This window comes from Protopterus annectens, chromosome 8.part0, assembly GCF_019279795.1.
Source record: "Protopterus annectens isolate FY-2018-M chromosome 8.part0, PAN1.0, whole genome shotgun sequence".
Lineage (NCBI taxonomy): Eukaryota > Metazoa > Chordata > Ceratodontiformes > Protopteridae > Protopterus > Protopterus annectens.
Window position 1 is genome coordinate 301,240,492 of NC_056741.1, and position 21,409 is coordinate 301,261,900.

The 21,409-nt window shown below is 47.3% G+C and overlaps 1 protein-coding gene across 1 annotated transcript in view; it reads left to right on the plus strand.

Annotated features, from left to right (window-relative positions):
- Positions 1–21,409, plus strand: part of PRCC (proline rich mitotic checkpoint control factor) — a 791,791-nt gene that overhangs the window by 547,311 nt on the left and 223,071 nt on the right. The window lies entirely within an intron of this gene.

Below are 21,409 nucleotides of genomic sequence, written 5' to 3' on the forward strand. Positions count from 1 at the left end.
AGGGTACACATTCCTACTCCCTCTGCAGACTACCCATGGCATTGTGAAACACAGCCTTGAGCTACCAAGTGCATCTACAAGCTCAATTCCTGCCAGGAAAATTGAATACGCTGGCAGACGGACTAAGCAGAAACCTCATGGACCCACACGAGTGGAAACTGGAACCACAGATTTTCCCCCCAGAACTACCAATTGGACAAGTTTTGCACAAGGATCCTCACAAGCAAGCCTGGAAAGTGGATTCTCTGTCCTTCAGCTGCAAAAACCTATCAGTCTATGCTTTTCCCCCTTTGCCTCTGATCTCCAAAGTTCTACTGAAAGTCAAACAGGACAAGCCAAGGATGGTTTTGATTGCTCCATTCTGGCCGTGCCAACACTGGTGTACCCCCTCTTGAGCATTGTCGCCCAAATATCTCCATGACACCTGCCTCAGACCCCTTCCCTGCTGTCTCGGCAGGAGAACCAAATTCTACACCCTCAGCTTCCAACATTGAACCTGCAGCCTGGAGAAATCACTTAAATTCACCCTTTTCATCCCTCAGCAAACCTGTGATGGATGTCATCTTGGAGGCGAGGAGACCTAGTACTAGAAAGTCTTTTGCTGACAAATGGAAAAGATTCTGTGCCTGGAACCAATCTTTAGGGATGAGCACAGCAGCGCTCAATTTACTTCAGATTTTGCAATACTTAATTGAGATGCTTCACAAGGGCTTGTCTTTTTCCACCATTAAAATCCACGCCTCAGCTATTTCAGCTCACTGTAACACAGAACCACCCCTCTTCTCTCATCCTTTGCTCAAGTAGTATCTCAGAGGGGCAAAAAACTTGAAACCACCCAGGAGAGCTCCTATCCCTGCCTGGGACCTTAACTTTGTTTTGGGGAAACTCACTCTACCGCCTTTCAAACCAGCTGCTACTGCAGACTTGAAATTTCTTTCTTGGAAAACAGCCTTCCTTTTAGCAATCACTTCAGCTAGAAGGATATATGAGTTACAGGCCCTTATGGCAGTGGAGCCTTTCATCATCTTTCATGCGGACAGGGTATCTCTCAGGACCAGTCCATTCTTCATGCCCAAGGTGGTTTCCAGTGTGGCTCTTAATCAGTCCGTTCATTTGCCAACCTTCTTTCCCAATCCACAGAACAAAGGGATTGGATTCTGCATTGGATGTGCACAGACAACTAAGATCTTACTTGGACAGGAATAAATCTCGAAGAAAATCTGAACAATTGCTGGTAGCATTTGCTGCAGGGGCAGAGGGGAAGGCTATTTCAAAACAAACCATTTCTAAATGGATAAAGCCATTGGATTCATTTCTGCTATAAGCACCATGGAAAATCTACACTCCACCAGGGCTGCATCTACTTCTGCAGCTTTTCTCAGAGGTGTTCCTACCAGAGATATCCTAGAAGCTGCTACCTGGAGTTCTGTACGTACTTTCACCAAGCATTATTATTTACCAATTTTCTCTAAATCCAGAGCTGACTTTGCCACTGCTGTCTTGCAGGGTATTATAGCTGGCCCTAATGCTGTATAAACTCCTCCTTCCCAACCATAGCTTTGGGAATCTACCCAAATGTAATGACTGCAACAGTGAAACATGAACATAGTACAGTTGTGTACACTTACCAGAAATGTAGATGTTAGAGTCTATTCTGCCTATACCTGTCCTCTCCTTTACTATGCATAAAAGCCTTTTTGGTGTATTTGCTTTTGGTTGGAGGTATACTTGTGGTTTTTTGTTTATTTGCTCCCTGTTAGGGGGGCACCTGACATCTGGGGCAAGAAAAAACTGATGTAATGGTGTTGACTGCATGCTTTATACCCCTGACATCATGAAAGAAGGGACAGCAACCGACGCAGGACCCAAGACTTTAATCAGGCTGACTGAGGGCAACCTGCCAGCAGATTACCCAAATGTAATGACTGCAACAGTGCATAACATCTACATTTATGGTAAGTGTACACAACTGTACTTTCTGTACTTAGAAGGCATGCTTGGCTTAAGGAGCAGAGCTTGCCAGACCATGTCGAATCAACATGACTGGTCGCTTCTTTGAACAAGGGTAATCTGTTTGGCACCAAAGCAGAAGAGGTTCTAAAAAAGATGGAAGAAAAGGCTAAGTCTATGCAGACAGTCGAAGATTTTTTACAAGTGCAGCCTCCAAGATTCAGTAGGCATTGCTCCACAAAACGTTGGTCCTGTCCAGCCCCTGCAAGGCCATCTCAATCTAGACCTAAGAGAAACAGACTTCCCCCAGATTACAGTCTCAGGGTATACAGAGATCTAAGCAATGGAGTACCTCCACTTCTAAAACAGGGAGTGCTAAGCCCCACCCCCTTACGGAAATAATTCACAATGACTTCTCAGATCCACTCCTCACCTCTGCCCAATTGTTCATGCCCCAGGAGGAAAAATTGCCCACCACGCAAAAAGCTGGACCTCCATCACCAAAGACCAATGGGTCCTCAACATAGTATCCCAGGGGTGCAAATTTTATTTCCACACGCTGCCAATCCCAAAAGGGTTCCCAGACCTTTCTCCAGACCAGTGGGCAGAGGCAGAAAACCAAGTTCAATACCTGCTCTCCATAAGGGCAATTCAGCCTGTTCCTGGAGAACAGATACGTCAAGGGTTTTATTCCAGACTTTTCCTGGTACCCAGAAAAGAGGGCACCTGGTGCCCAGTCTTAGATCTTTCCATTCTAAACACCTTCCTGGTGGTACCAACATTCAAAATGCTCACCCTTCAGCAACTTCTCCCTGTGCTGTCCAAAGATCCTGGTTAGCCACCCTAGACCTAAAGGACGCCTATTTGCACATCCCTATCAGGGACTCGTGCAGGAAATATCTACGGTTCAGGGCAAGATCTATGCATTATCAGTTCTCTGCACTTCCCTTTGGCTTATCCACTGCTCCCAGAGTCTTCACAAAATGCCTGGCTCCAGCCATTGCCTATTGCAGACAGAGAAAGATTCAAATATACCCTTACTTGGACAACTGCCTAATTCAGGCAGACAGGAAAAGTTGTTGCAGCACCTGACATTTGTAAAGGACCTTCTAACCTCCCTGGGGTACACTATCAATGAAAATAAATCAAAACTAGTCCCCAGTCAAAAGATTTGTATTCCTTGGAGCAAGCTTGGACACAACATCCCAGATGGCATTCCTTACTCCAGAAAAACAAGCCTATCTAACAGGCTACTTCACTCAAATGGCCACCAGAACCCAGCTATCAGCAAGGAAAATCCTGCAAGCTCTAGGGTTCATGGCCCCTTGCATTTTACTAATGCCATATGCCAGACTGCGTATGAGGAAACTTCAGTGGTATTTTGGTGCCAACATTCTCAGGACCTGGAAACCATCATACCTATCATACCTTGTCTAAGGACAGAGTTCCTTTGGTGGGCAGCAGCATGCAACCACAACAAGGGTCTTCTCTTTACACAACCCCACACCACCCTAATCACAGACTTATCAGACTATGCCTGGGGGGCACATCTGGACGACAGGTGCATTCAGGGCCACTGGAGCCCGAGCCAAATTCATCTGCACATCAACCAAAAAGAGATGCTAGCTGTTCAGCATGCTCTGACAGCTTTCAGATTCCTACTCTCACCAGGACCCCTGCTAATAAAAACCGACAACACAGTGATGTGGTACATCAACAAGCAGGGGGGAACCCACTCTTGCCCACACTGCAGGCTAGCCATGACCCTGTGGAACACTGCTTTGGCCATGCATATTCATCTGCAAGCTCAATTCCTGCCAGGCAAACAAAAATCTCTGGCAGACTTAAACAGAAATCGCCTAGGCCCACACAAGTGGCAATTAGACCCCCAACACCTTCAGTCTTCTAACCCAGAAATGGGGCACCTCGATGGTGGACTTATTTGCCTCCCCCAGCAATCACCAGCTCAGCAAATTCTGCACCAGGACACCTCACAGCAGGGCCTGGAAAGTGGATGCCCCATCCTTCTAGTGCTTAAACCTCTTGATCTGTGCATTTCCCCCTCTGCCTCTTCTTACAAGAGTATTGCTCAGAATAAGACGGGAGAGACCAAGGGCAATCCTGATTGCCCCAGACTGGCCACGCCAGCACTGATACCCACTTCTGCGCAGTTTGTCACCAGTGCCACCATGGCACCTACCCCAGCTCATCAGGAGGGACAGACCTTGCATCCGCAACTGCAAGCACTGAACCTTGCAGCCTGGCTTATTCCTTGAATTCTCCTCTGGTGGCCAGCCTAAGCAAGCAGGTGCTGGATGTCATTCTTCAAGCCAGAAGACCCAGTACAAGGAAATCCTGTGCTAAGTGGAAAAGGTATTGTTCCTGGATTCACTCTAAAGGAGCAGACACAGGAATGCTCTCCTTACCTCTCATCCTGGATTACCTAGCAGACCTACTCCACAGAGGCCTATCCTTCTCTTCCATTAAGATCCATGCCTCTGCCATCTCTGCTCATTACAGCACTAGCCACTTCTCTTCTCTCGCCAAACAGTTCTTGAGTGGGGCTGACATCTTAAAGCCACCAAGGAGAATCCCCCACCCCTGCTTGGGACCTTAACTTTGTGCTAGAAAAGCTCACGCTTACCCCCCTTTGAGCCTGCAGCGTCAGCAGAGTTAAAATTTCTGTCTTGGAAAATAGCCTTGCTTCTGGCCATCACTTCAGCTAGAAGAGTTTCTGAGCTACAAGCACTTATGGCTGTGGAACCCTTCATTATTTTTCATCCTGACAGGGTCTCCCTCAGGACTAACCCTACTTTTATGCCTAAAGTGGTGTGTCCAGTGTGACTCTCAACCAATCTCTCCATTTGCCAACATTTTTCCCTAATCCTCAAAACAAAGGGGAAAGTATCCTGCACTGTTTAGACGTGCACATACAGTTCAGATTCTGCCTTGATAGGACTAAGCCCTTCAGAAAATCTGACCAAGTTACTAGTCAGCTTTGCACCAGGGCAGAGGGCAAGGCCATATCAAAACAAACCATCTCCAAATGGATAGCACACTGTATCCATTTCTGTTACAAACACCATGGGAAGCCTCTCCTTCTGGGGGTCGGAATGCATTTCACTAGAGCAACTTCAACCTCTACAGCATTCCTCAGGGGAGTCCCTACCAGGGACATCCAGGAAGCTGCTACCTGGAGTTCTGTTCACACCTTCACCAGGCATTACCACCTGCACATATTTTCCAACTCCAGGGCAGGTTTTGCAACAGCAGTCCTGCAGGGCATACTAGACGGCCCCAACTCTTTTTGACTGCCTCCAACCCATTCTTCATCTTTGAGAATCAACCCAAGTGTGATGACTGCAACAATGAAACACGAAGAACATAGTGCAGTTGTGTACAATTACCATAAATGTAGATGTTTGAGTGTATTCACTGTTGCAGTCCTGGATGTTCTTCGTGTTTCACTGTTTCAGTCATCACATTTGGGTTATCTGCGTGCGGTAGCCCTCAGTCGGCCTGATTATCAAAGTCTTGGGTCCTGCGTCGGTTGGTCTCTCATCCTCCGTGAAATCAGGTAGTCGGGTTTAAAGCACGCAGCCGACGCCCATTACATCCGTCTTTCTTGCCGTGCGGTGCCCGAAGCAGAAGCAGTTTCACAAGTGACAGTCGGCCTACTCCTGAAATTTTCATTTTCAAGTTTCAGAATCAAAGTCTTCATCTAAAGCCAAGTACCCCGTTGGGGAAACTTTTTCTTGCTCTAAACCGATGTCACTAAAAGTCAGTAATTGTATTTCTTGTGGAAAGCAAATACTTCATAAAGATTTTCATTCATACTGCATTCCTTGCCTAGGTTCTGACCACGACGTACCTCGCTGTCAGTTTTGTGCCTTATTTAAGCAACAAACTACTCGTCTGTATATTTACACTTCTAAATATTTTGGTACTCGATTCAATTATCCAGTTATGTCTTCGGCTAGCCATCCGAGTACCGACATTCTGAAAAAACGCGATGATAAAGACAGACAGGCCGCCTAGGTCCAAAGCTGCCAACAACACTTCTCCTAAGCCAGTCGCCAGTTCACCAGTACTCAGTGAGGCGCTTTCGCAGCCCCTGATCTACTTCAGATTCACAGGCCTCTACTGAGACCCATTTGGAGTATGATGCAAGATGTTTCAACTGTGGAACCTGGGGATGGCTCTACCTTGGGTGGGTCCGGAGCCACTGTGCAGGCACCGGCTTCTGAGGGTGTATTCAGGCCTTCTGACTTGCATGTTAAACCAACGCCATCGTCTTCTTCAAGGCCTAAATCTCGAACCATGCCTAGAAATCCGACACCCAGACCGCATGGTCAGGCCTCTATGCCTGAAAAACAAATTATAAGAATGGCTGAAGACCTTATTTTAATCAGGGGAAGCCAACCGTTCCCCCTCTAAGAGACCTAGGACTGAATTTGCTTGTGATACTTCTGACCAGGATTCTGCAATTTCTGTTTCCTCTGATGACCAGGATTTACCCTTATCTACCTATGAGGATTCTGATACAGAGGACTCTATTCCCTCTGCTTTCCCCCCAGAGGATTTCTCTTTTGGTGAAACCTTGCATACTCTTAGCATTTTCGTTGGGAAAGCCAGGATTACTCTGATTCTAAGAGGAGGCTTAGGGATTTCTTACTCCTGCCCCAGCACAGGCCTTTAGCTATCCCTCCTGTACTAGACGTTTTTGATGCCTTTTCGGAATCTAGCGTGGCCCCTGACTCTCTACCTCCTGCTCCCAGCAGAAAACCTGATAGATATTACAGGGTTCCTGACTCTCAAGTTCCTTTTTAAAAATCCTACTGCGGATCCTGAGACCTTTTCATAGGGACCCAAGGGCATTAAGGGTACTACTGCCAAAAATCATACCCCCCCCCGATAGAGATTCCAGGGCTGGGATAGATTGGGTAAGAAGGTGTACACCTCTGCAACCTTGGCCATTAGGGCCTTAAATTGCCAGTTAAATATGTTAAAGTATCAGCAGCATATAATTGGATTACTTAAACAGAAAATTATGTTGATTCCTGACTGTGCTGAAAATAAGGATTTACAGTTCTGCTGAACAGGTTGGAAAACATACTATTTGCAATGTGGTTTTGATTCACTAGAGGCACCTTGCAGGGCTGCTGTCACTGGGTCTGTACTTATTAGGCATGCTTGGCTTAAGGAGCAACCCTTGCCAGGTCATGTTAAAGCTAAAGCTAAATTGCTGGATGCTCCCTTAAGTCAGGGCCGCCTGTTTGGCAGCAAAGCAGAAGTAGTTCTTAAAAGGATGGAGGAAAAAGCTAAATCTATGCAAACTGTTAAAGATTTCCTACAAGTACAGCCTCCAAGATTTAGTAGGCATTGACCCTCTAAGACTTGGTCCTTTCCTGCCTCTTCCAGGCCTTCAGTCCACACCCAGAACCTGCAGAGCACCCAGGCTTCAGTCCCAGGTTACGCACAGGACTAAGCAGTGGGGGGCTCCCACTTCCAAATCAGGGAGTGGTAAGACTCCCCCCTATGGTAAACTGTCCAATGACTTAACTTTAAAACTTCCAAGCACTTTGCAACTGACTGCTCCTTTAGGGGGAATGATTGCTCTGCAGGCAAAAAACTTGGGAACTCATTACCCAGGACAAATGGGTTTTAAGTATAGTTTCCCAAGGATACAGATTTCATTTCCACACGTTACCACCCCTAAACGGTTGGCCAGATCGACCCCCAAATCAGTGGGCAGAGGCTCAAAAGCAAGTACTCTCTCAAGCATAAAGGCTATTCAAACTGTACCAGAAGATGAAAAGGGTCAAGGAATTCTACTCAAGGTTTTCCTGGTACCTAGAAAAGACAACTCATGGTATCCTATCCTGGACCTTTCTATCTTAAACACCTTTTTGGTGATTCCAAAATTCAAGATGCTAACTCTTCACCAGTTTCTTCCTATGCTAGGCAGAGATGCCTGGTTGGCAACACTGGATTTAAAGGAAGCCTACCTGCACATCCCAATCAGGGAATCTTGCAGAAGATACCTATGCTTCAAAGTAGGCTACATGCACTATCAGTTCTCTGCACTGCCCTTTGGCTTATCTACTGCGCCCGGGGTATTCACAAAGTGCCTAGCTCCGGTCATTGCATTTTGCAGGCAAAGAAATATTCAAATATACCCATACCTGGATGATTGTCTTAATTCAGGCAGAAAGCCAGGACATACTTTTGAATCATCTAGCATTTGTACAAAAGGTGCTAACTTGTCTGGGGTGTACCATAAATGAAAAGAAATCACATGTGGTACCCTGTCAGCAAATTATATTTGTGGGAGCAAGCTTGAACACAACTTCCCAGATGGCTTTCCTCACGCCAGATAAATAAATTTGACAACTTACTTCAAACTAGTGGCCACAAAAACCCTGTTATCTGCAAGGCAAATACTGCAAGCCTTGGGGTTCATGGCCTCCTGCATTCTACTAATTCCATATGCAAGACTGCATATAAGGAAACAGCAATGGTATCTAAAAAGCCTATGGTGTCAACATTCTCAGGCTCTAGAAGCAATGATTCCTGTCTTACCTTGCCTACGGTTAGAATTCCTTTGGTTGGCAAAGGCCAGCCACCAAAACAAGGGACTACATTCACTCTACCCCCTGCTGCCCAAACCCTAACAGACGCATCAGGTTATGCATGGGGGGGCTCACCTGGCAGGGAAGTGCATTCAGGGCAAATGGAACCAAGTCAAATGCACCTGCATTTCATTCAAAAAGAAATGTTAGCTGTACAGAATGCTCTGACAGTCTTCAAGGACCACCTTTTTCCAGGACAGTTAATGGTAAAGACGGACAACACCACTGATGTTATGTGATCCTATCTCGCCTACATTCTGACTGATGGTTTCGGAGCCGATCCCTCGGCTCCGACTCGGCACGCTTATGCCAAAGAGCGAAGTCTCTTATTGGCTGAGCTTACTATATCCCAGGATGCACCACTACCAGTCCCCCAGATCTCGTTTGCCGCTAACTAGCAAAGACGTGGTCTCGAGCTGGCTGAGCTAAGTAGTGTTTTCACTAACTTTTTCTGTCAGGAATTTGCTATTTCTATAACAAAAAGCTGTTTTAACAGCTACTCTGTACTTTTGTGTGTGACTGGAAATTTATTTTGTGGAAAATTTGTGTGTGATTGTGTGTTTGTTCTGACTAGAGGCCCCCTTGATCTGTAGGGCCTTTCCGTGTCAGTCAATCCCTTTCAAATCCTTAGGGGTTCTAGGATCCCCTTGAGTTATTTTCTCTGTTGTTATCGGGCTGTCAATCTTAACCGGCAACCGTAAGCTAATCATTGTAGTGTCAGTCAATTTAGAAAGACAAAACAGAACAGTGGGATTTTTTCTGTGAGAGAGTTACTGAATTCTTGTTATAATGTCTCAGGCTCCTAGGCCTTCGGGCTTTAAGAAGTGCACGAAGTGCAGTTTTAAAATGTCAATCACAGATGACCACTCTCTCTGTGTATATTGTTTGGGCGCCAAACATTTGCAGGAGTCCTGCAGCGTGCGTCACGCGTTTTCCTCGAGGGTCCTCCAAGAGAGGAAAAATAAACTTATTTTGAAAGGCCTTCTAAAACCCTCTTTTGAAGAAGCATTAGCGTCCTCTCCTTCTCCTGCTAAAAAGAAAAGGGTGTCTGCTCCGACCAGTCCGTCGGACCCGACCGCCAAAAGACATAGGCAGGCTTCTCCTTCGGCTCCAAGGACTTCGGAGCCGAGGGCGAACGTCTGCCTCGATGCCTCCAGTCTCGACTCCTCTGGCTTCGGAGCCGATGGCTGGGGCATCGAGAGGCGGGTCACCTTCATCGGCTCCACTGATCTCGGAGCCGATGAAGGTTGTCCGCTCAGACACTTCCTCCTCTGCGCCGAAGTCCTCCTCGGCACCGATGGAAATCGGTTTGTGCATTCCTTCGGCGCAGATAGTTATCGAGTCGCCTCGGAGCCGGTCCCCTAGTCCCTTGGGGCCGTTGGAGAGGCCTACTCGAACCCGCTCGTCTCCTCTAGGTCATCGAGGATGTCAGATTCGGACATAGACAGGGTGCTCCAAAGACTGTTCCAGTCCCCAGTCTTTCAAAAATTTGTTTCGGCTCCAACCCAATTGGCTTCGGAGCCGATAGCCCACTCCATTGCCATTCCTCCTCCGACCGCCCGGCTCCGGAGCAGGTGCTGATGGAGCCAGTGGAGATCCTAGGGTCGGCTCCGACCCTTACTCCAACCCCGCCTTCGGGTCCGAGTTTAGCACATGGACTTCTTCGCCGGACCGGGGTGACGTTGGGACCAATGCTGTCAGTTCCAGCCTCCCTCTCGGTGCTTCGCCGCTGGACTTCCGTCTGCTATCATGGCTCCGGGACCGGACATTCCCAGGATTCTGGGGTCCGGCTTTCAGAGCTATGAGGAGTGCCTTGGCCAAGTCTTCTTCGCCATCTCACGGCTTTACCGGCACCTTCCTGGGCATGGAGACTGGGTCTTTGGCAGTTCCCCTGTCTCTAGGCAGCGGAGCCCGGGCCTGAGGTTACCCCCACTGGGGTTCCCTCCTCCTGAGGGTTCTTCGGAGTTGTCTTCGGAAGAGCCCCCAAGGAAGAGATCGTGCAAGAGGAAGCACGTGGACTCCCCCGATGAGTCTCTTACATCGGACACTGATCTTGATGATGCGGAGGGGTCCCCAAAGTCGTCCTCGGATGATGTCTCATTTCCAGACATTCTAGAAATCCTTAAACAACGAGGCGGCTGGAATTCCAAACCCCCCTCCATTGATGAGTCAGTGTTTCTCAAGGCCTTCGGGGCTCAGCCCTCCGCCTCCTGGGTGTCTCCGCCCTTTGACGAGCTCCTGGATTTGGTTTGTCGGAGGGCGTGGGAACATCCAGATACTGTGGAACCAGTGCCTTCTCGCCCTAACAAATTTCTGTCTGCCCCACCCGAGAAGGAGTTCTTGACGAAAGGCGTGGCTGTAGATGCCATGGTGGTGGCATCTGCTACCCAGCAGGACGTGGCAGAGGCTTCAACGTCCGTCCATCCTCCTAATAAGGAGTCTAGGAGCATGGACCGGCACGGAAGCGCACCCTGACTTCAGCGGCCTTTACTCTGAGGTCCCTGAATTATTTGGCACATTTCACCAGACTACAGAGGAATCTGGTCAAGGAGCTCTCAGACTCCCTCTCAGGTAACCTACCTGAGCAGCTAGCCCAGTCGGTTAGCTCTCAGTTGGCTATCCTTACCTCGATTTCTAACTCGTCCATGAGGCTCATTTCATATGCGGCCGAAGGGGCGGGCAGAGCGGCAGGCACAGGCGTGGCTCTACGGAGACAAGCCTGGCTCTGTTTGTGTCATTTCGCGGAGGCCTTCAAGTCTTCCTTTGCCGACGCTCCCTTTGATGGGTCCTCTTTGTTTGGACCCAAGGTAAAAGACACTCTTACCCGCTGTGAGCAAGAGGAAAAGACTTTATCTGCCGTAGGAGCACGTTATTCCACTCCCTTTCGGCCTTATCCCAAGGCTAAAAGAGGAGGGAAGATGTGGTTCCGCAAATCACAGAAATTATTTTCCCAACAGCAGGAAGATTCCCCTTCCAGAGGCAGAGGACGGGGAAATTATTCTGGGAGACGCCGTCCCAGAGGCGGCAGAGGCCCCCGCAACAATGGAGACCGCGAGTCCTTTCGTGGCTCTTCAGCCTCCCACACTCCATGAGGGATTGCCCGGCTGTGCTGCTCCGGAGCCAGTTGGGTGCCTGTTTGCCAAGCACCTAAAAGCCTGGGAGTCTATTACTCAGGACAGATGGGTGCTTCAGATTATTGCCGGAGGTTACACCATCCCCTTCACACACTCACCCTCACCGTCCAAAAAAATCCCGGACCCACCACCCAGTCAAAGGGAAATTGCAGCCGTAGAAGCTTCAAAGCTGCTAGAAAAAGGAGTCATCCAACCGGTCCCCACAGACCAGATCGGATCCGGAAACTACTCAAGGTTCTTTTTAGTGCCAAAAAAGACAGGGGACCTGAGACCCATTTTGGATCTCAGCAAACTAAACCAGTCCGTCACGAAGTCCAAATTCCGAATGGTCACTTTACAATCCATCCTCCCATTGTTGGAGAAAGATGTTTGGATGTGCTCCATAGATCTCAAGGACGCTTATTATCACATACCGATACATCAGGCGTCCAGAAGGTATCTGCGCTTCAGCCTGGGAGACTGTCATTTCCAATTTTGTGCTCTGCCCTTTGGTCTCACCACAGCCCTCAGGGTGTTCACCAAGTGTTTGGCAGTAGTGACTGCTCACCTGAGGAGTCTCGGATTCCAAGTGTTTCCCTATCTGGACGACTGGCTCCTGACTGCCACCACCAGGCATCTACTACTAGAGAACCTACAAGCCACCATCTCCCTGGGTGCTTCCCTGGGAATTACATTCAACTGGTCAAAGTCTGTCTTGCTGCCTTCTCAGCGCATAAGATTCATAGGAGCAGAGATAGACTCAAAATTGATGCGAGTTTTCCTTCCTACCGAAAGGATACAAACATTACAAGGTCAAGTCCGAGCCCTGCTTCTAAGATCCAAAGCCCCAGCCAGGTTGGTCCTGCAACTTTTAGGTTCAATGTCTGCCACGGTTCTCCTAGTTCCTCTGGCAAGATTGCACATGAGGATTCTTCAGTGGCTGTTACCGACACAATGGTCCTTTCAGGATCTCCCCCTCAATCATCACATACTGATTACAGAAACGTGCAAACGGGACCTCCACTGGTGGCTTCTGCCATCCAATCTGAATCAGGGAAGACCTTTTGTTATGCCCCCTCCGGTAGCCACCTTGACAACGGATGCCTCCCAGACGGGGTGGGGGGAGCATTGTCTGGGCAGGTCAGTTCAGGATCTTGGCTTCCAAACGAAACCTTTCTCCATATCAATGTGTTGGAAATGAGGGCTGTACTTCTGTCCCTACAAGCCCTCCACAACTTTCTCCCTCAAGGCATTATCGCTATCCACACAGACAACATGTCGGTGGTCTGGTATCTAAACAAACAAGGAGGGACCAGATCTTACCCCCTTTGCAGAGAGGCCATGAGGGTGTGGGAATGGGCAGTGGCTACCAACCGCTTCCTGGTAGCGACCCACATTCCAGGAAATCCAATGTATTGGCAGACAGACTGAGCAGGACTATTCTTTCTCCTCACGAGTGGTCCCTGAACGAGCTGTAGCAGCTCAGGTTTTCAAAGATGGGGACTCCGTGCTGACCTGTTTGCAACACCACAAAACACGGTGCAAAGGTTCTTTCCTTGACCCCGGCCAAGGGGAAGCAGCTACGGATGCTCTAGTCCAACCTTGGCCAACAGGACTGCTTTACGCTTTCCCTCCGGTTCCACTCCTTCCCAAAGTCATCCAGAAAGCTTCCCAATTGGGGTCCACAATGATTCTAATTGCTCCGTACTGGCCTCGTCAGGTATGGTTCCCCTACCTACAGAAATATGCTCTGGACGGTCCTTGGTTTTGGATCTAACTCCGACCTTCTGATTCATCAGTCGGGACAACAGCACCAGTCCCTTCACACTTTGAAGCTAGCAGCTTGGCTCCTCCACTTCCGACTTTAGTCAGAAATCACACCTTGGACCCTGAAGTTATTCACATTTTATCTTCAGCCCACAAACCCACCACTAAGAAATTGTATCACAGTAAGTGGAAGAGGTTTGCTATCTGGGCTCAACTCAGAGGCTTAGACCCTATTACTGCCCCGATACCAGACGTCTTGAAATTTTTAACATCCTTGTTTAATCAAGGATCTTCAGTCTCTACTATTAAGGTCCAACTAGCAGCTATCTCCAAATTTCACGAGTCCATAGACCCACCGTTGATGAGTAGCAGATTATGTAAAGCTTTCTTAAAAGGTGCTGTGCTTTTAAGACCCCCAGATGTTCTTCATCTCACATTGCTGCAGTCCTTACACTTGGGTAGTCCGCTGTCCTCGGTCGGCCCGAATATCAAAGTATACGGCTGACGTCGGTCAGGGCGCATTTGACTGACATCAGGACGTCAGGGTACAAATGCGCATGACCGACGTCATATCCTCAGTCTTTTTTGCCGCATGGTCCGATGCAGAAGCAGCATTGCAAGTGCCGGTTGGCGTTCTGAGATTTTTCGATTTAGAAGTTTCAGATCGAGTTCAAAGTTGGCTAAGTACCCCGTTGGGGAATATTTTAGTTTTTTCTTGCCTCAGTCATTTACCGGATGTCAGAAAAAGTCAATAATTGCATTTCTTGTGGGAAACAGATACCGCATAGAGATTATCATACTTTGTGTATTCCTTGTTTAGGGCCTGAGCACGACGTTGTTGGCTGTCGCTCTTGTGCTAGGTTTAACAAACGCACTATAAAGAGAAGGTTGGATTGTGCAAGGTTAGTCTTTGGGAAGCGGTGCAACTATAAAATGCCGTCGGATGCTCCGACGCCGCTTCAAGAAGCGCAAGGACAAGGCAGTTAAGCCTAGGCTAGAAGAACCGTCTGTACCGGACGCCGGTTCTTTAGAGGTGTCGGTGGAGCCGGTGGCTCCACCGGAGGTTTCTTTGTGTTCCCAGGGTGAGACCTTATTATTGCAAGATGTGGCTTCTCAGGAGACAAGTCTGGCTGAGGGGGCTTCTCAGGTTACTATACTCCCCTCCCTTCCTAAGGTGTCTAGGCCCTCTCCTTCTGTTTCAAAGGCTTCTCCCAGGGGCAGGCCAGGTTTAGCTTCAGTTGGTGTTACCCCTAGCTCTTCAGGTACTGTGCCCAAGAAGCATATGCTTAAAATGGCAGAAGATTTGATTACTTTGATTAGGGGTTCTATGCCCCCTCCTGATAAGAGACCTAGGGTGGAGCCTGAGCTGGGGGGTTTTGAGCAGGCTTCAGATGTTTCAGAGTCTTCGGCTGAAGACTTGCAGGAGTACTCTCCTTATTCTGATTCTGATGTAGATGATTCTACTCCTTCTGCTACTCCTCCTGAGGATTTTTCTTTTTCAGAAACTCTTCATTCCATGAGGGAGCATTTTAAGTGGGAAGGTCAGGACTTCTCTGATTCCAGGAAAAGGCTTAGGGAATTTCTGTTTTTACCCCAGCATAGGCCTTTGGCTATACCTCCTGTTTTGGATGTAGTGGAAGATGTTTTTACAGAGGCTTCTCTTAATCCTGATTCTTTGCCTCCTGCTCCTGTTACACCGGATAGGTATTACAGGGTGCCTGAAGCTCATAAGTATCTTTTTAAGAGTCCTAGGGCAGACCCAGAAACTGTTAGCCAGGGGCCTAAAGGTGTTAAGGCTTCTGTTAAAAATCCGGTTCCTGCAGACAAGGAGGCTAGGGCCTTGGATAGATGGGGAAAGAAAGTCTATACTTCTTCCACTCTGGCTATGAGGGCTCTGAATTGCCAGTTTCACATGTTGAAATACCAAAACTATCTCCTTTCTCAATTGAAGTCTAAGGTTGATGCTCTGGCAGTAGGTATTGATTGTAAAGAGTTGCAAGATTTAGTGCATGTTTCTGAACAGGTGGGTAAGCATTCTTTGCAATGTGGTTTTGATGCTGTACAGGCCTCGTCTAGGGTGGCCGCCACTGGGTCAATTCTTCGCAGGCACGCCTGGCTGAGGGATCAGAATTTGTCTGAACATGTTAAAACAAGGATTTTAGATGCTCCTTTACAATCTGACGTGTTGTTTGGTCCTCCTGTTGAGACAGTTTTAAAGAAAATGGAAGACAAGGCTAAGTCTATGCAGACTGTTAAAGATTTTTTGCAGGTCCAGTCTCCAAAGTTTAGTAGAAATTGGCCTACTAAAGGGTGGACGTATCCTTCTTATGATCCCCAGTCTAGGGGTAGATCTAGACGTGGTAAGGGCAGAGCTCAGGGCTCTTTCAGGCCTAGAACAGTGAGTTCTCCTGCACAGGCTTCGGGTGAGGGCAGGGGTCAGTCCTTTCGTAAGCAGACCCAATGACCTACCTTTTCAGCTGCCAGAGCCTGCCCGTCTGGCAGCACCTTTGGGAGGAAGGTTGGCACTTTTCAAAGAAAATTGGAGTTTAATTACCCAGGACAGATGGGTATTGGATATCATACACCACGGCTACAGGTTTTATTTCCATACCTTGCCTCCTTTCAAAGGCATGCCAGACGTTCCTCCTCAACAAAGAATAGAGGCTCGCAAACAGGTTTCTCTGTTGCTCCAACTAGGGGCCATACAGCCGGTCCCTCTGCCAGAAGTGGGCCTAGGATTTTATTCTCGCCTGTTCCTAGTACCAAAGAAGGGGAACACGTGGAGACCAATTTTGGATTTATCTATCCTCAACACTTATCTGGACATTCCCAAGTTCAAAATGTTGACGTTGCAGCAGCTTTTACCTCTGCTGGGCAAAGATCATTGGATGGTAACTTTGGATCTCAAGGAGGCTTACCTTCATGTTCCTATCAGACTAAGTTGCAGAAAGTATCTGCGTTTCGAGCTGGGACTTCTCACTATCAGTTCTCTGCATTGCCCTTTGGCTTATCTACTGCGCCCAGAGTGTTCACGAAAGTTCTGGCTCCAGTGATAGCTTTCTTCAGACTAAAAGGAATACAGATCTATCCTTATTTGGACGACTGCCTAATTCTAGCTCAAGGAAGGGAAGAGCTTCTTCATCATTTGGAATATGTGATAGCAGTGCTAAGATGCCTAGGGTATTCTGTGAACAAAATAAAGTCCAGTCTAGTACCCTCTCAAGACATGTGCTTTCTGGGTGTGAAACTGAATACAGCATCCCAGATGGCCTTTTTAACCCCGGACAAACAAAAAAGTCTATCCCTTTACTTCCATCAACTATCTCATCAGTCCGGGCTGACTGCAAGGACAGTCCTTCAAGCCTATGGGTTCATGGCATCTTGTATTCTGGTGCTTCCCAATGCCAAACTGCATATGAGGAAGCTACAATGGTATCTCAAAAATGTATGGACACAGCACTGCCAGGATCTGGACACTGTCATTCAAATTATACCTTGCATTCAAAAGGAATTTTTGTGGTGGGCTCAGGAATGTCACCTAAACAAGGGACTCTCTGTGACCCGGCCAGAGGCGAGTCAGATTTTAACGACAGATGCCTCAGACAAAGCTTGGGGAGCTCATCTAAATGGAAAGTGGATACAAAACAGGTGGCCTGTCAGACTACAACATCTACATATCAACATGGAGATGTTAGCAGTCCAGTTTGCATTAATAGCTGTCAAGGAATTACTTCTTCCAGGGCAGGTGTTGATTCTAACAGACAACACAACTGTCATGTGGTACATCAACAAGCAAGGGGGAACACATTCTTATCCTCTGTGCAGACAAGCAATGATTTTGTGGGAGACTGCTCTCAGTTTACAGCTCAATCTTCAGGCAAGGTTTCTGCCAGGAGCACAGAACTCCTTAGCAGATGTGTTGAGCAGACGAATTATGGATCCCCACGAGTGGAAATTGGATCCTCATGTATTTCAGAAATTGACAGTGTCTTGGGGAACTCCAGACATAGATCTGTTCGCTTCTCCACTAAACCATCAGCTGCCAAAGTTTTGCACAAAAAGGTTTCATCCCACAGCTTGGAGAGTGGATGCTCTTTCTTTCAATTGGAGCAATCTCCATGTGTATGCCTTTCCACCTCTGCCTCTCCTCCCAAAGGTACTTCTAAAGGTCAGACAGGACAAGCCACGGATGATTTTGATAGCTCCAGATTGGCCTCGACAGCACTGGGTACCCATTACTGAGAAGTCTGGTACGGAAGCCTCCATGGCCTTTGCCTTCGATTCCACACCTGTTGTCGCAGGAGGACAGCCATTTGCTAAATGTCAAGCTTCACTCTCTGCACCTAACAGCCTGGCATATTCTGTTTTGAACCATAGTGGGCCTCCACTTCCTCAGCAAGTTTTGAATGTTATTTTGGAAGCTAGAAGGCCTAGTACAAGGAAAGTGTACGCAGACAAATGGAAGAGATTTTTATTTTGGAGTGCAGCGAAAGATTTTGATGTTTCAGAGCCTAATTTGTGTGTGGCTCTTCAATATCTTACTGAGTTACTAGACAAAGGTTTGTCTTTCTCTTCTATTAAAGTTCATGCTGCAGCAATTTCAGCTCACTATGATTGCGACCCACCATTGTTTTCTCATCCTTTGTTCAAGCAATTTCTTAGAGGGGCAAAGAATATAAGACCCCCTAAGAGCTCCTACTCCTGCTTGGGATCTCAATTTTGTGTTGGAGAAACTCACTCTACAACCTTTTGAGCCTGCAGCTACTGCTGAGTTTAAATATTTATCATGGAAGACTGCTTTTTTGTTGGCCATTACCTCTGCAAGAAGGGTTTCTGAATTACAGGCCCTTATGGCGGTTGAGCCTTTCTTGATTTTCCATAAGGATAGGGTATCATTACGTACTAATCCTTCCTTTATGCCTAAGGTGGTTTCTAGTGTGGCTTTAAACCAAACTATTCATTTGCCTACTTTTTATGCAAATCCCCAAAATAAAGGGGAAAAGATTTTGCACACTTTAGATGTACACAGGCAGTTGCGATATTATTTGGACAGAACTAAAGGGTTCAGGCAGTCTCAGCAGTTATTTGTTTCTTTTGTTTTGTGTTCTCAGGGCAAGCCTGTGTCAAAACAAACTATTTCTAAGTGGATTGGGTTTTGCATTGCTTTCTGTTATTCCCATCATGGCAAGGAGATTCCAGCTGGGATTAGGCCTCATTCCACTAGGGCTACTGCCACTTCGACAGCTTTTTTGAGGGGGGTGGCAACCAAGGATATTTTGGAGGCAGCTACTTGGAGTTCAGTGCATACTTTCTCTAGGCATTATCACCTGCCACTTTACTCTAAATCCAGGGCTGGTTTTGCCACTGCTGTTTTGCAGGGCATTTTTGCAGCTCCTGCTTCCTTGTAGTTAGCCATCCTCCCTTACCTCTGCTTTGGGATTCTACCCAAGTGTAAGGACTGCAGCAATGTGAGATGAAGAACATAGTACAGTTTTGTACCTACCATAAATGTAGATGTTCGAAGATCCACATTGCTGCAGTCCAATTTACCCTCCCTCCTTCCCCTCTGTAGTTAGAGGTGGTTGTGTGGGTTGGGTTTAACATTTTGTGTATATTGTATATATTGTACATATAGTTAGTGCAAGGGTGGTTGGTTGGTTGTTTGCTGTCTTTTGGTTTTGACCTTTATTTTTAGGGTCTTCTGACATCTGGGGCAAGAAAAGACTGAGGATATGACGTCGGTCATGCGCATTTGTACCCTGACGTCCTGATGTCAGTCAAATGCGCCCTGACCGACGTCAGCCGTATACTTTGATATTCGGGCCGACCGAGGACAGCGGACTACCCAAGTGTAAGGACTGCAGCAATGTGGATCTTCGAACATCTACATTTATGGTAGGTACAAAACTGTACTTTTTTCATCCTGCGCCTCCGTGGGATCTTGATTTGGTACTTAGTGCCTTAACATCTCCCCCTTTTGAACCGGCTGCTACATGTGAGTTGAAATATCTGTCTTGGAAAACTGCCTTCTTAATTGCAATTACCTCTGCAAGAAGAGTTTCAGAACTTCAAGCCCTATCTATCAAACCACCGTACTTGATTTTTCACAAGGATAGAGTATCACTTAGGCCTAATCCATCCTTTGTTCCAAAAGTTTGTTCTAATCTCTGTCTCCAACAATCTCTAGAGCTACCAGTTTTCTTTCCAAAATTTTCAAACAAAGCGGAATACACCTTGCATAAGTTGGATGTTCACAGGCAATTGCGCTTCTATCTAGACAGGACTCAACAGATTCGAAAAACAGACCAATTGTTTGTGTCCTTTTCAGATAATAAACTGGGTAAAACCATCACAAAAGCTACTATTGCCAAATGGATTAGAGATTGCATAACTCAGGCTTATTCCTCTTCAAATAAGCAACTTACAACATCTGTCAAAGCTCACTCTACTAGAGCTATGGCTACCTCTATTGCATTTCATTCCAAGCTCGCTATTTCTGAGATTTGTGCTGCGGCTACTTGGTCCAACCCGCACACTTTCATTTCCCACTATAAATTGGATGTGGCATCTAAAGGGCGAGCATCATTTGGTTCCACGGTACTCAGGAGTGTTTTCCAGTGAGCCACCCAGGATTCAGGTGCTAGGGACGCTGTCCCATCAGTCAGAATGTAGGCGAGATAGGATCACATAACATCTTTTAGTTATGTACTCACCATAACTTCAGATCTTTGGGATCCATCTCGCCTACATTCCTAATACCCACCCTCCTTCCCCCTGCCTTGGAGATCAGAAGAGATTGAACGGTTTTGAGTTCTACTGTTTTTATCTTGTTTCATCTGACGATGTTATATAAGCAGTGCATGCATGTGTGCATGTATGCGGACAAACTAGATCTGGGGGACTGGTAGTGGTGCATCCTGGGATATAGTAAGCTCAGCCAATAAGAGACTTCGCTCTTTGGCATAAGCGTGCCGAGTCGGAGCCGAGGGATCGGCTCCGAACCCATCAGTCAGAATGTAGGCGAGATGGATCCCAAACATCTGAAGTTATGGTGAGTACATAACTAAAAGTTATGTGGTACTCAAGCAGGGGGATACCCATTCTTACCCCCTCTGCAGACTAGCCATGGCTCTGTGGAACACAGCCTTGAGCTACCAAGTCATCTACAGGCTCAATTCTTGCCAGGAAAACTAAATACAGTGGCAGACGAACTAAGCAGAAATCTCATGGATCCACACGAGTGGAAACTGGAACCAAAGACTTTCAACATGTTGATAAACAAATGGGGGGGGGGGATCCCAGATATAGATCCGTTTGCCTCCCCCCCAGAACTACCAGTTGGACAAATTCTGCACAAGGACTCCCCACAAACAAGCTTGGAAAGTGGACGCTCTGTCCTTCAGCTGGAAAAATGTATCTGTTTGCCTTTCCTCATCTGCCTCTCCTTTCCAAAGTACTACTAAAGATCAAACAGGACAAACCAAGGATGATACTGATTGTACCAGACTATCTACGCCAACACTGGTACCCCCTTTTGCGCAGTGTATCACTGCTAGCCCCATGGCACCTGCCTCAGACCCCTACCCTGCTGTCACAGCAGGAGACAGATTCTGCACCCCCAGCTTCAAACCCTGCACCTGGCAGCCTGGCTAATTACCTAATCTCTCCGTTACCATCCCAAAGTAAACAATTGTTGGATGTCATTTTGGAGGCAAGGAGGGCCTAGTACCAGAAAATCTTATGCTGAAAAATGTAAAAGATTCTGTGCCTGGAACCAAACTCAAGGGATGGCCACAGCAGCGCCCAGTTTACCTCAGATTCTTCAATACTTAACTGAGATGCTTCACAAGGGCCTTTCCTTTTCCTCCATCAAAATGCATGCCTCAACCATTTCAGCTCATTACAACACAGAACCATCCCTCTTTACTCATCCACTGCTCAAGCAGT